Below are 15,166 nucleotides of genomic sequence, written 5' to 3' on the forward strand. Positions count from 1 at the left end.
GCCCAGATTTGTGATCTGGGCAGAGGCCTGTCAGAAGGCCTTTAAATCCCTCTTGAAGCCGTGTGCACAGCACTTGCACTCAAGGCACCTGACTTCTCCTAGCAATTTATTGTGCAAACAGATGCTTCAGAGCACGGCATAGGGGCAGTCTTAGCACAACTAAATGATGAGGGCCTAAACCAGCCAGTAGCCTTCATTAGTAGGAGGTTACTTTGACAGGAACAGAGGTGGAGTGCCATTGAAAGAGAAACTTCTGCTGTGGTCTGGGCACTGAACAAGTTCAGACCATACCTATTTGGGACTCACTTCCTGGATCAGACAGACCACAGGCCCCGCCGATGGCTCATGCAGATGAGGGGTGAAAGTTCCAAACTGTTGAGGTGGTCCATCTATCTACCGAGAATGGACTTTACAGTGGAAATCTGTTCGAGGTCAGACCATGCCAATGCTGATGGTCTTGATGGGTTTTTCCATCTTAGTGAAGAGAACTCCCAAGGGGTTGTGTAGCTTGCCCCATTTCCAGCTGGTGGGGGACACGTGTTACACCTGACAGCCTTAGGGTGGTGTTCCTCCCAACATTGTGCCTGCCTCCCTTCATTTTCTGACCTCGTTTTTGTTGGCTTTAGGACTCTGTGCACTTTACCACTGCTAACCAGTGCTAAACCTTTGGGTTTTCTCTACCGCAAATCATGGTAACATTGGCTTAGCCCCAATTGGCAAATTTAATTTACTTATAAGTCCCTAGAAAAGTGTACTACATGTGCCCAGGGTCTTTAAATTAAATGCTACTAGTGGGCCTGTAGCACTGATTGTGTCGCCCATTCAAGTAGCCCCTTAACCATGTCTCAGGCCTGCCACTGCAGAGCCTGTGTGTGCAGTTTTACACTGCAATTTCGACCTGGCAAGATTAAACTCTTGCCAGGCCTAAATCTTTCTTTTTTATACATATGTCACCCCTAAAGTAGGCCGGATGTGACCCACAGGGCAAGGTGCAATGTTTTTAAAAAGCAGAACATGCACTATTACGTTTTTCATGCCCTGGTAGTGAAAAACTCCCAAATTTGTTTTTCACTATTTCAAGGCCTATCTCTCCCATAAGATAACATTGGGATTACCTTATTCATTTTATAAGTGTAATTCACAATCTGGAAGAGGTAGGTTTGATGTCTCTGGACTCACAATTTAAAATCACAACGTGCAGTGAAGTCGTATTTTAAATGGCAGTTTTGAAAACGCCACTTTTAGAAAGTGGCAATTTCTTACTTTAGCCATTTGATGGCTGCTGCCTTTCTCCAGTACATGTCTGGGGTGAGGGTGACAGCTGGGCTTGTGAGTTCCCTCTAGAAAGCCACACACAATGGGAGCTTAGGTATGACTGATGGGCCATCCTGGGCAGGATGGGAGGGAGGGGCTGCCACTTACACCTGAATGGGCAGTGTCCTGCCCCAAACAAAGGGCTGCATTTCCCCTATAGTGAGTCTGGAGCCAGACAGGAGCAGGAAGGAGGACCTATGTGCACTTCAAAGACCTTTCTTTGAAGTCTCCCCCACTTAAAAGGCACAACTGGGTATAAGTGCTGGACCTCTGACATAGCCAACTCAGTACACTTCTGGGCCTGTGGATACTCTGCCAGGAAGAAGGACTGCTGTGTTGCTATAAGCACTGCCACTCTTCTGAGCTGCTACTTTGCTGGACTCCTACTTTGCTAAGCTAACCTGCTTCCTGCTGCCACTTGTACGGGAGTGAGAAGGACTGAACCTACATCTTTACATCCCAGAACCAAAATGACTCGAGGGCTTGATGGCTTGTCTCCTGTTTTCTTAAGTCTCAGGGACACAAAAGACTTCAAATTCACCTGCTACAGCTCCTTGACCTGTCTTCAAACAACTCCTGTCCCCCAAGAGGTACCTCCTCAGTCCAGGGCCATTGGAAGTGTTTTTGGCTCCTGAAATCAAGCTTTTGAGCTCCTCGCAACTGCGAATGGGCCCACTCACACTGGAACCATGCCGCTCACCAGAAGAATCAGTTTATTTCTTCAACTAGCAAGTATCACTGTTCACAGCTAAAAGGCTCCAGGCCACCCGTCTATGCTGGCCAGCTAACTCCTTGCCTACGGACCGCCGCCAGCGATGTTCTCCTTGCTCCTGGCAAAGTTCTTCCTCTTGAACAGTACTCTTGAACCAATACTTGAGAAGGTAAAACTTCAGCGGGACTTACCTGGGAGTGTATCTGACCTGCCCTCCACCACGGTCGCTCTGACCTTTTGGATTTAAACCTCTCAAGCATGACCAGATATCCCTGGTTGGCGCTTTATGCTTTTAAGCACTATCTTGCATTTAAAGCTTTAAAAATTCATATCTCTGCTTCTGATTATTGGAGTTTTGTTGTATTGGTCTTGTTTGTTTTGAAAATTAAGTTCTATTTTTCTAACAAGGTGTGGTGTTTTCACTGTTTTTTCACTGTCTTACTTTTTACGTTTTTGTGCAAATACTTTACAAATTGCCTGTTAAGTTAAGCCTGACTGCTATGTGCAAGCTACAAGGGAGTGAGCACAGGTTAATTTATGGTGTGTATCTCACTTACCTTGACTAGGGTTGTGGTTCATGGGCTCCAGGGTGCTTACATCTGCCAACCAGAAACCCAATTTCTAACTTCTCTCTACAGATGCTAGCAATAAAAGACTAGGTTCAACATCTTCCAAATTGTTGATGTAAAGGAGAGGATTGTTGCTTTTGCCTCTAAATGTTTGTCAAAGGCTGACTGTAACTATTCTGTGGTGGAAAAGAAAAACTTCCTTTAGACATTATCGGACCTATAAATCGGGTGGGGGTGCACAAAAGGTTCATGTTTTTATTGATTGATTATAATTATCATTGCATTGTCACAAAGATATTGAATCTAACCACTACTAAGGAATCAATTAGTTTCTTGTGGGAAAATGTCTGCATAGAAGGCATACGATCAGTCTTAGTTTCTGACAATGGAGTACAATATACCCTCCATGAGATAAGGGAATTTTAAAAGACTTTTGCCCTCATTATGTAAATGGCGGTAATGACCGCCTACCGCCGCGGCTACGGCCACCAAAACACCGTCGCTGCGGCTACCTACTGTCTGCCATATTATGACCATAGCCGGAATTCCGCCAGAAGGTTGGTGGAATTATGGCTACGGTCATGGCGGCAGACGGCGGTAAGGTGGCAGCAGCAGCGCCACGCCAGTAGACCGTCACAGATCACATCATGATCCATGATACTGCCTGGCGGTGTTCTGCTGGCGGACGCTGCTGCTGGCAGCAGCACCACGTCCCGTCTCCTGCCAGAGGACCCCCTGCAAGCAGGTAAGTCGGGTGGTCCGACAGGGGAGTGGGGTCATAGGTGTTGTCTGTGTGTGGGGGTGTGTGGGTGTTAGTGTCTGTGTGCGTGCATGCAGGTGTGTGGCATGTGGAATGCATGTGTGCATGAATGGGTGTGAGTGTGCGTGTATGTTGTGTTGTGTGAATGCGTGTGTGCTTGTATTTATGTCTGGGTGTAGATTTGTGTGTGAATGTATGTATGCATGCGTGGGTGAATGTGGGTATGAGTATGTGTATGCGTGTGTATATTGGTGCTTGAATGTGGGTGTATGTCGTGGGGGGTTGGAGAGGGTGTGGGAGGACACTGGGGAGGGGAGAGGACATGGGGCGGTGGAGACCCCTATCAGTGTAAGGGAAGGAATTCCTTGGCACTGATAGTAAGGTAAGAAAGCCACGAAAACCACAGTGGTAGGCGGAGTCATAATCCCGCAGGTGGGATAGTAACGGCCACCTGGCTGGAGACTGAAGTCTCCAGCCCGGCAGCTGTTACCGCCATGGCAGACAGAGTTGTACATTGGCAGTTTGGCTTGAGCCAAACCGCCAATGTCATATTTTGGGGAAGGGTACCGCCAGCCTGTTGGCAGTACCTTTCTCCAAAATACCGGCATCCGCCAGGGTTGTAATGAGGGCCTTTATCTATTAAACGTGAAAGGATAGAATTATACTGCCCCAGGGCCAATGGGCTGGTGGTGAGAGACAACCGAATGATAAAAGAAAAAACTCAGTTGACATGTGTCAATGGTCAAGATGTGGGAAAATCCATAAATGATTTCATATGGTCCTCTCACACTGCATCCAACCTAGTCACTGACCTTTTACTTTCCTCAAGGGAAGGGAACCTAGTACAAAGCTATATCCTAGTTGGTTTGGTGGTGGGAGCAACATATACTTGTAGACTATGTAAAATGTAATGAGAAGGAAATTCAAAATCAAAATAAGTGTAAAAAATGGTATGATTCAAAACAATGTGTAAGAAAACAAGGAAGGACAGTGGGAGATTAGGAACTGATTAAAAGACCTGCTGATGGATGTTACAATTTGAGTAAATACTGTGAACCTAAATACATTGTTGAAGTTAAAGTCAATGTGGTTAAACTTTACATTGGAGAAGTCGGGAGTGTGGCAGTGCTTTGCTGAATCACTGAAATAAGTAATCTTCCATACATAAGGATGCAAAGCTGAACAGAAAAATGGAAGTCACCAAAAGTAAAAGGATACCATCCAAATAACAGAAAATCTAGCACAGGACTAATTCTCCTTCTATGTATTCCTAATCTCTGATGATATTTTGGGAAGGAGGTGTGTTGTAATCTGAAACTAATTACATATATTTATCACTATTCTATTTCGGCTTCAGGACCGTTTGAATTTATTTTCCACTACGGAAGGCCCCTCTTCCCTCCTTCCCGCATGGTAAGTTCTGAGGACTATTTAGAATGTTTAGCATGGTGTTTTTCTTCCCAGTGTGAGGAGAGCTGAATCAAGCCTATTATTTCTCATTTAGGTGTGATACTTTACTCCATAGGTGTTGGACAAAACCCATACAACATTTAGGTAGCGGGAAGAGACTTTAAAAAACATAACAGGGAGAATATATTTTTCCTATTCACTTCTATTGAAGTAGAGGCAATTTCAGGTGGGAGAGAGCCAAAATAAAACCATTTTTGGCTTAAAAAAATCTGGAGTCTCCTGCCTGATTCGGGTCCATTGGCATGCCTACTGCTAGCGCGCCTGGTCCTTAGTAAGTAAACTTACAAGGGGACGCGTATAGGCCGATGAAACTTTTGGATCGCATGGAGTATCCTAGCTATGTAGTAATCAATGAACATCAATTATCAATGTAATCAATCAACAACCACTAAGAGAATCGTTGAGCATGAGACAGTATATCAACATTTCATGAAGAATCACAACTTAATTATGCATTTTATCAATTCTATTTCCCTATTAGTTACAATACTAAGGGGGTCATTCTGACCCCGGTGGTCCTTGACCGCCGGGGCCAGGGTTGGCGGGAGCACTGCCAACAGGCTGGCGGTGCCCCGCAGGGCATTCTGACTGCGGCGGTTTGGCCGCGGTCAGAAGAGGAAAACCGGCGGTCTCCTGCCGGTTTTCCGCTGCCCTGCTGAATCCTCCATGGCGGCGCAGCTTGCTGCGCCGCCATGGGGATTCAGACACCCCATACCGCCATCCTGTTCCTGGCGGTTCGCCCGCCAGGAACAGGATGGCGGTATGGGGTGTTGTGGGGCCCCTGAGGGCCCCTGCAGTGCCCATGCCAATGGCATGGGCACTGCAGGGGCCCCCGTAAGAGGGCCCCACAAAGAATTTCAGTGTCTGCTGTGCAGACACTGAAATTCGCGACGGGTGCAACCGCACCCGTCGCACCTTCCCACTCCGCCGGCTCCATTCGGAGCCGGCTTCCTCGTGGGAAGGGGTTTCCCGCTGGGCTGGCGGGCGGCCTCCTGGCAGTCGCCCGCCAGCCCAGCTGGAAACACAGAATAACCGCAGCGGTCTTCTGACCGCGGTGCGGTATTCTGGAGGGGGGAACTCTGGCGGGCGGCCTCTGCCGCCCGCCAGAGTTAGAATGACCCCCTAAGTCATTAAGTTATGTCAAACTTTATTCAATCCCCACAGAATTAGTTCATTAATGACCATCAATAACATAATCTAATCAGAACTTGAGAAAACATATGCTTGAGTGCTTCAGCATAAGCTAATAGAGATGAATACAACGGCATTAATAGCAGAATTCAGCAAGCAGTCTGTCAATCATTTGTCACTGTCAACGTCTCCCAAAGAGGACTCTTACCTAACCCAGATTAGCATCGGCATGTGTGGCTTCATGCAAAACAATTTAGAAAAATATGAATTTGGAAAACATCTAGCTAAGAGAAAATTATAAAACAGCGCAGTTGGTATCTAGAAGAAGAGGCACAAAATTAATCAGTTACATCGTCATAGCTACATAGCTAGCTATCCACGGAATGGATCAGCATCAAAGTGAGTCTTCGTCTTCAGGTCATCAATAGATCAGCAACACATCAGGCTCTCAAGGGTATGAGCCCAAAGACAGAATCTCGAACCGTGTCTCCTGACGTCATCAATTCTCCCCTCGCATCTGAAGTTTTAGCCCCTTGTCATGACTTTTTATTGGAGTTTTCCAATCCATCCCCCTAATTCCTAATTGGTCAGTCAGTCAGCAGATATGACTCTAACCTATAATATTAATTTTACAAATCTATGACTGCTAATATTTCTTCTTTCACCGAACAAGGATTGGTCCACTATATGATGTCCTCATCATCCGGCGCTTCAGGTATCGAAAATGTGCATGTTCCTTTTCAGTCAGTGCTCTCATTGTTCAAGTCCTGGGAAAGCACATTTAGCCTATTCTACACATAATTGTATCAAATTGTCTTCATCCTCTCCTGTCTCATTGAGGACCTGCATACCGTCTACTTGCTATTTCTTTCTTTTCAACTTTCGGTCACCACTTAATTCTCCTTCACTTAATTCTTCCTTTCTCATAGTGTCCACTTCTTCCTCTATTGTTTCATTTATGACCCGTTCCTTCTTCTTCCCAATCTGTGATTCAGGACAGTTATCTCTTTTTCTTGTTTCTTCTGTCAATATTCTTCTCAAGATTGGACTCTTCTCTTTCTCTTTCTCTATGGTGTTTCTTCTTGATGGACTTACAACGGGTTCCAGAGGAGTCAGATCACTTTGACTTTGATACGTCTCAACTCTTTCCCCTTCTTGGTCTTGCATTTGTTCTGTCTGTTTTTCAGCACTGTCTGCTTCTGGGAGATCCTCCGCTAAGCTAGGCTCTCCTGCTGTATCCGTCGAGATAGGCTCTTGCACTCCCTCCTGTAATTCTTCACTCTTGTCTCTTACAAGGGTAATCGAACCATCTTCCACAAGCACTGGTTCAATTTCAGGCTCTGTTGGCTCCCTTTCTGGCTCAGGTGCGGCGACCTGTTTCCCTGTTGTTGGTGCTCTCAACAACACTTCTTCATGCTCTGGTGGACATACCACTTTTTTTGTATGGCTTGCATGTATCCAGTTTGGGAGTCCTGCACACTTCACAGCTCTTGTAGTTGTTAGCACCACCTGGTAAGGTCTCCTCCAGCGCGGCTCCAAACAGGTCTTGCGTACGTGCTTTTTTACAACAACCCAGTCTCCGGCTCTCAGATTGTGACCTTGATCGTGGATGGGTGGCAGGGTGGTGGCCTTCACCTGCTGAGAGAAAGAGCGAATCACATCAGCCAGACCCTTGCAGTAGTCCAACACCAGATCATCTGTAATATTGACAAGTGCATTGGCTGGAACGGCTGGTAATCTCATTGCTCTGCCCATGAGGATCTCATGAGGCGACAGTCCTGTCTTCCTGTCAGGTGTGTTTCTCATCGACATCAACACCAAAGGTAATGCATCTGGCCATTTCAGATTTGTAGCAGCACACATCTTTGCAATTCTTGATTTTTAGGTACCTTTCATCTGTTCCACTAGTCCTGATGCTTCAGGGCGATAGCTACAATGCAACTTTTGCTCGATGTTTAGTGCTGCACATTAGAGTTTAATCACCTCATTTTTTAAGTGAGTTCCCCTATCTGATTCTAAAGAGATCGTAAACCGGAAACGTGGTATCAGCTCCCTGAGCAACAGCTTTGCTACTCTGAGTCTGTCATTCCTTCTTATAGGGTATGCTTTAATCCAGTGACTAAAGATACACACAGTCACCAACACGTACTTCAAACCTCCACACGCAGGCATTTCAGTGAAATCCAGTTGCATTCTGCTGAATGGACCTCCTGCTCTTCCAATGTGGCTTAGACTTACCAATGTCCCTTTTCCCACGTTTAGTTGCTGACAAACTATACAGCGATGACATACTGCCTCTGCTGCCTGCCTGAATTTAGGGTTAAACCAATCAATTTTAAACAATCTAACCATGGCATCCTTTCCAATGTGCGCCTAGCCATGATAATAGCGGGCCATTTGAGACAATAAACTATTGGACAGGACCATCTGACCCTCCTCAGAAACCCAAATCTCATCAGGTCGTTGAACACATTTTAATCTAACCCAGAGACGTTTCTCCTCCTTGTCAACATTACCCTGCAGTGTTTTCAACTCTTCCATGGTATCGATCACTTTCAATGCAAAACTTGAATATGTACTGCCATCTTCTGTCATCAATTCCCACTTGTCCTTAAACGATATACAGTTCAAAGCGCAAAACCTTGCGACTTGATCCGCATACCCATTTCCCAATGAGATGTAATCCTGTGTCTTTTGGTGTGCACTGCATTTTACCACAGCAATTTCTTCAGGTAACTTTATTGCATACAGCAACTCTTTTATCTTGTCACCATTTGTCACTGGTGTACCAGTAGAAGTCAGAAAACCTGTTTGCGACCACAATTGACCAAAATCATGAACAATTCAGAATCCATATTGGCTGTCAGTATAGATTGTGACTCTCAGTCTCGCAGAAACATGGCATGCTCTAGTAAAAGCTACCAATTCTGCCACTTGTGTAGAATATACGCCTCGAAGCCAGGAAGCTTCAAATGTACCTGTGATTGTGCATACAGCATAGCCTGCTCTCAATATCCCTGTCCCATCTCTAAGACATGAGCCATCAACAAACATAATTTGATCATTTTCTTCCAATCGAGTATCTCTGATGTCAGGCCTTGGTTTTGTACACAGTTCAGTTACCTCAAGACAATCATGCTCGATGTCTTCCTCTTTTTCAATTTCAACAGTATCACTTAGAAGTATTGTTGCCGGATTCAACACTGTACATCTTTTCAATGTTACATTGGGAGCACCTAGTATGCTCATCTCATACCTTGTCAATCTTGCACCAGTCAAATACTGTGTTTTCGTCCTTGTCAGTAAAATCTCAACAGAATGAGGAACCATTACAGTCAGAGGGTATCCCATCACTACTCCCTCACATTGTGAAAGACTTTGACCAACTGCGGCAACTGCAGGTAGACAAATGGTAAAGCTGCTGCAACTGGGTCCAAGGTAGCTGAAAAATAGGATACTGGGCGATAAGCACCTCCATGGACCTGTGTCAAAACAGACAAAGAACAAGCATCACGTGCATGACAAGACAATGTGAATGCCTTTGTGTAATCAGGCATTCCCAATGCTGGAGCTCTGCACAAACTCTCTCTCAACTCAGTGAATGCTTTCATCTGATCCTCATCTAATGTAATAGGGTCAGTTACTTCCTTATGTGTCAGCTGCTGCAACGGTTTGGCAATCTGAGCAAAAGTTGGAATCCAGTGTTGACAATAACCTACCATTCCCAGAAACATTTTGACATCTCTGCAATATCAGTGTAATTCTATCTCTGGAGATTCTCCTTGACCCTTTTTCAATCTGATGTCCCAAGTATTTCACTGACTTCTGACAATAATGCAATTTTAAAGGTGACCCTTTATGTCCAAACTTTCCCAAATGATTCAATAAGGCAATCGAGTCATATTTACACTCGTCCCTAGTCCTGGATGCGATCAGCAAATCATCAATGTACTGCACTAGAGTCGATTGGTACAGTAGTTCCAATGACTCCAGATTCTTTTTCAAGATCTGATTAAATGGTGACTCCCTATACCCTCGTGGAAGTCTGCACCAGCTGTAGACTCTCTCTAGGAATTTGAAACTGAAAAGAAACTGACTATCCTCATGAAGAGTTACAGAAAAGAAAGCTTGTGAGAAATCAACCACTGTGAACCACTCTACATCGCATGGAATCTGAAACAGTATCACTGCTGGATTTGGCACTACAGGACAATGCTTGACCACCATGTTGTTCACTTTTCGCAAGTCCTGCACAATGCGTACTTTCCTACACCGCTTCTTTAAGCCCATTATCGGTGAATTACATGGACTGCTCAACACTTCTTTCAAATCTCCAATTATCTGCGCCAGTTTCATAAGGACATCTTGTGCCATGTACTGTGGAAGCTGCGGAAATACTACATTTGGCTTCAAAGTGATCTTAATCGGCTCCACTCCCCTGATTAAACCTACTTCTTTACCTGTCAGGTCCCACATATTTTCCTGTACTGTTCCCTGTAAATACGCATGCAGTTCTTTCACAGTAAACATCAGTAAAAACTCAATCAATGGGTACTCTTCATTAATAGTTTTGTTTGCTGTTTCAGATATATGTTCTTCCTCATCATCGCTATTAATCTGGACCTCTATTCCTGCATTCAAGTCCCTTCCCAGTAGAGATACAGGACCTGAGTCACAGACTACAAATGTATGCATTCCCTGGAAGTTGGCAATCCCAACCTGTACTGGATCGGTGATCGGATTTGTCAACTGTCTTTTTTCTACTCCCACAACCTAAACTGTTCTGCCGGAACTTCTGCACTTCTCACTGTAGAGCGTGTAGCTCCTTTGTCCACTAAGAATGAGACTCTGTGACCCATCACTTTTCCCTTCACAAAAGGTCCTCTCTGATCTACTTCCAAGGACACTCCAAGCATACACGGCTCTTCATCCGAACTTATACTCATCCATTCATCGTTTATTTCATTCTCACTATGTAATGGGAATTGGTGCACTGTGTCATTACTTCTGTCTGGTCTCTGACCTGTGACCTGCGGAGTAAGCATCATCTGTTGCTGTTCCATCGGGGCTTGAGATATCTGCATTTGCTGTCTAGGTACCATGGGAACCTGCTGCTGCATTAGTTGCAACTGTGTCAGTTGTGCACGCGGCACTTGCACCTGCTGCATGGGTTGGAAATTCTGAACTTTATTTTGAACATTTGGATTAATTCCTCTCATTCTAGGGATTTTCACAATTTGAAATGTATTGACATCACCACCTTGCTGAACAACACCATCCTGCACCATCAATGGACACTCCCGCTTCCAGTGTCCCACGTTTCTGCACAAATGACACGGTAACAGCCTTTTCATCCCCTGCATATATTTCTGAACCACTACAGTACTCAAATCCAGACCACGAGTCATGTTGACTCCACGACCCCTACCTCTCATCAGAGGTTGGAACATGACAGTTCCCTGCTGTTGCGACATCTGTTGCACTAAACCTCCTTGCACTCCAGTTTGAGCTGCCTTAATCTGCATCACCATTGCTTTCTCCTTCAGCTTTTTCTGCTTCAACTCAATCTCATCACTACAGTATTTCATATACTGCAACACCTCATCAATCGGCTTCGCTTGCCATCAAATCAAATGACTCTTAATCATCTGCCCTATTTCAGGTCTTAATCCTTCGATGAACCTGAACACAAAGTGCAACATGTCTTTCGGCTCAATTTCTTCCTTGCCACTGTATTCCTTGAATGCTTTCAGTAATCTCTCATAATAGGTATGTATTGACTCTTTAGTTTCTTGCACTGTCCTGTCAATTCTCTGCCAGTCAATATTTTTAGGAGAAATTCTCGTCTTCAGGAACTCAATCACCTTATAATAATGTTTCATCACTTCAGGTGATGGTGCACCTGTAACCCTATCCCTTTCAGGTTCACTCGTCGGCCAATCCACTGCCCTCTTGTATTCAACCCACAAATCAGCTGGAACCACTATTTCTAAAAAAGTATTCAAGTCTTCCCACAGACATTTAGAAAGCTTCACAAATCTATCTGTCTGCTGGTACCACTCAACCGGTTTCTCCATCAGTTTCGGATAATCATTTGTGAATTACAGTATGTCACACCTGTGCCATGGAACATGAACAAACTGCCCTCCTGGAATTTCCCTCATCTGTAACATCTTTAATGGATCCTTTTCTTTCTGAACACCTTCAGACCCTTCCTGTGAATCTTGTTTCCATTTATCCTTCTTCTTTGCCCATCTACCTTCCCACTTCTCTAATGCTCCCCAAATCTGAGCACTCTGCAACAATTCTTTCAGGTGAGCCTTCATTCCTGCTGACCTCATGTGCTCGAAATCCTTTGCCCCAAAATCTAACCTGTAACTCATTTTCAAATGTTGTGTTCTCTCAATCTCTATGTCATGTTTGTCTGCCAACTCTGCCAATTTCTGATGTATCTTGCTCACTTTCCTTGTAATCCTTGGACACAAATACCTCAGATCTTCTTCTGTGTAGGATTCTAACCTGTTTACTCCCATCATTCCCTCAACTAGCACCGTTACTTCTGTAGCTAATCTTACACAATTTATCTGCTCTTCACCCTTGGAGGTATTTTGAGGAGTATTCAAACTTTCCAACCATTCACTCAATTGCTGTGCTGTCAATCCCTGGAACAAGATGTTACTTACATTTGGCAATGGCACCTGTTGTACCACTGCACCTGGAGTTTGCAGTGTCAAGAGCTTCATACTCTGACTTGCACTTGGCCCATTTACTGCATCTGGAAGTGCAACAAGTGGACTAAGATCCATTAAAGGTCTAGATCCATCAAAGGTCTGACCCATAGACGATATCACCTGCACATGATCACTCACTCCCCTTCTCACTAGGCTCTGTGATATTTCACCCTGTTCTGCGTTCGGCTTCTTTTGTGCAAATAATGGTACCGCTGGACCAACTGTGATTGGCAGCGATATTGCATCTGGTGCTGTTCTGACACTTGCATTTTGTGGAAGGGTTACTCCCATATTCTGATTCATTACTGGTGTCACATCTGACTGTGTTCCTGTCATTGGCGTAAACTTCAGCAAACCCTGTGGCTGTGCCTGAGGCAACAACATTGGAGTCGGCTCAGTCTCAACTAGCATTGGCCTTGGAAGCACTTGCTCCGACGACACCACTAAGTTCGAAGTCGTCTCAAGGACTGGTACATCTGGATAAATTATCTGTATCAATGGTGGGTGCATCTGTGCTTGGACCACTGAAGTAGTCGCTGCATTAGGAGTACTCTGCACTACCCCTTGTACCTATCCATTATCTTTCTGCACTAGTCCCACTGTCCCCAATGGTTGTGCTGGAGCAGTTGGGGCAGAACTAGTACTTGGACCCCCTACATGCGCTGCATATGGCGGAGGTCGGTCTCTCAACAATTGTGTATAATACAAAATTATTGCGAGCACTTAACCAAAAGCCAATAATCAAAAACAAACCTGCTGGTTTACTACAAGAAGGTACACAATCGCTTCAGAGACCTTACGGATTTTCACTAGTGGCCCTTTTGCTCATGTAGCTATTCATCTTTCTCGTTTCCCACATCCCCAAGCAAAATTCGACCTGTGAATTTTACTCTCAACTGATCAATGGGTCTGTTCTGGTGCACATAGGACTCGCCAAATCTCAGTCTAAATTTCTCTTACTCATTTAATTCACACACCGACTCGTTGACCACGCCGGATCAACCTACTAAACGAGACAGATTACAACATATAACCAAGTGTCTCCTACACTTGTCAATATACTCCGGAGTCTTAGACCATGCAGGGCCTGTACATCATCACCACACCCACGTGGACAATTTTTTTGCACAAACGCCACACACATATGAAGTTTGATGACTTCCCTACTCTCATACTGTCACAAACTTCCTACTTTACCTCACATATATCACAATTCACCTGCGATTTGCTTAGGCCTTTGCAAGCGCAAACCTACCACTTCACACCATCTCAAAACACGCTGAGAACATACCCAACTTTACTAGCGGGATCCAGGATCTGGGAAAGTCATTTCTGGGCTTAAGGGGACATCATCTTTGCTACAATTGCCATTTCAGAAAAACAGAATTCAAACCTCATAAAATGAACAACTAACCCTAACTTAAACTACCACCATAACCACCAATCACCACATCACTAGTTCTCCAAGGAAAATAATCATCAAGCTGCTACCAAAAACTGCTGGCGCGCCTGGTCCTTAGTAAGTACACTTACAAGGGGACGTGTATAGGCCGATTAATCTTTTGGGTTGCATGGAGTATCCTAGCTACGTAGTAATCGATGAACATCAATTATCAATGTAATCAATCAACAACCACTAAGAAAATCATTGAGCACGTATATCAACATTTCATGAATAATCACAACTTAATTATGTGTTTTATCAATTTTATTTCCCTATTAGTTACAATACTAAGTCATCAAGTTAGGTCAAACTTTATTCAATCCACACAGAATTAGTTCATTAATGACCACCAATAACATAATCTAATCAGAACTTGAGAAAACATATGCTTGAATGCTTCAGCATAAGCTAATAGAGATGAATACAACTGCATTATTAGCAGAATTCAGCACGCTGTTCGTCAATCAATCATTTGTCACTGTCAACGTCACCCAAAGAGGACCCTTACCTAACCCAGATTAGTATCGGCATGTGGGACTTCATGCAAAACAATTTAGAAAAATATGAATTTGGAAAACATCTAGCTAAGAGAAAACTATAAAACAGCGCAGTTGGTACTGAGTAGAAAAGGCACAAAGTTAATCAGTCACATCGTCATAGCTACCTATCCACTGAATGGATCAGCAACAAAGTCAGTCTTCGTCTTCAGCTCATTAATAGCTCAGCAACGCATCAGGCTCTCAAGAGTATGAGCCCAACGACAGAATCTCGAACCGCGTCTACTGATGTCATCAATTCTCCCCTTGCATCTGAAGTTTTGGCCCCTTGTCAAGACTTTTTATTGGAGTTTTCCAGTCTATACCCCTAATTCCTAATTGGTCAGTCAGTCAGCAGATGTGACTCTAACCTATAATATTAATTTTACAAATCTATGACTGCTAATATTTCTTCTTTCACCGAACAAGGATTGGTCCACTATATGATGTCCTCATCATCCGGCGCTTCAGGTATCGAAAATGTGCATGTTCCTTTTCA

This window comes from Pleurodeles waltl, chromosome 5, assembly GCF_031143425.1.
Source record: "Pleurodeles waltl isolate 20211129_DDA chromosome 5, aPleWal1.hap1.20221129, whole genome shotgun sequence".
Classification (NCBI taxonomy): Eukaryota; Metazoa; Chordata; class Amphibia; order Caudata; family Salamandridae; genus Pleurodeles; species Pleurodeles waltl.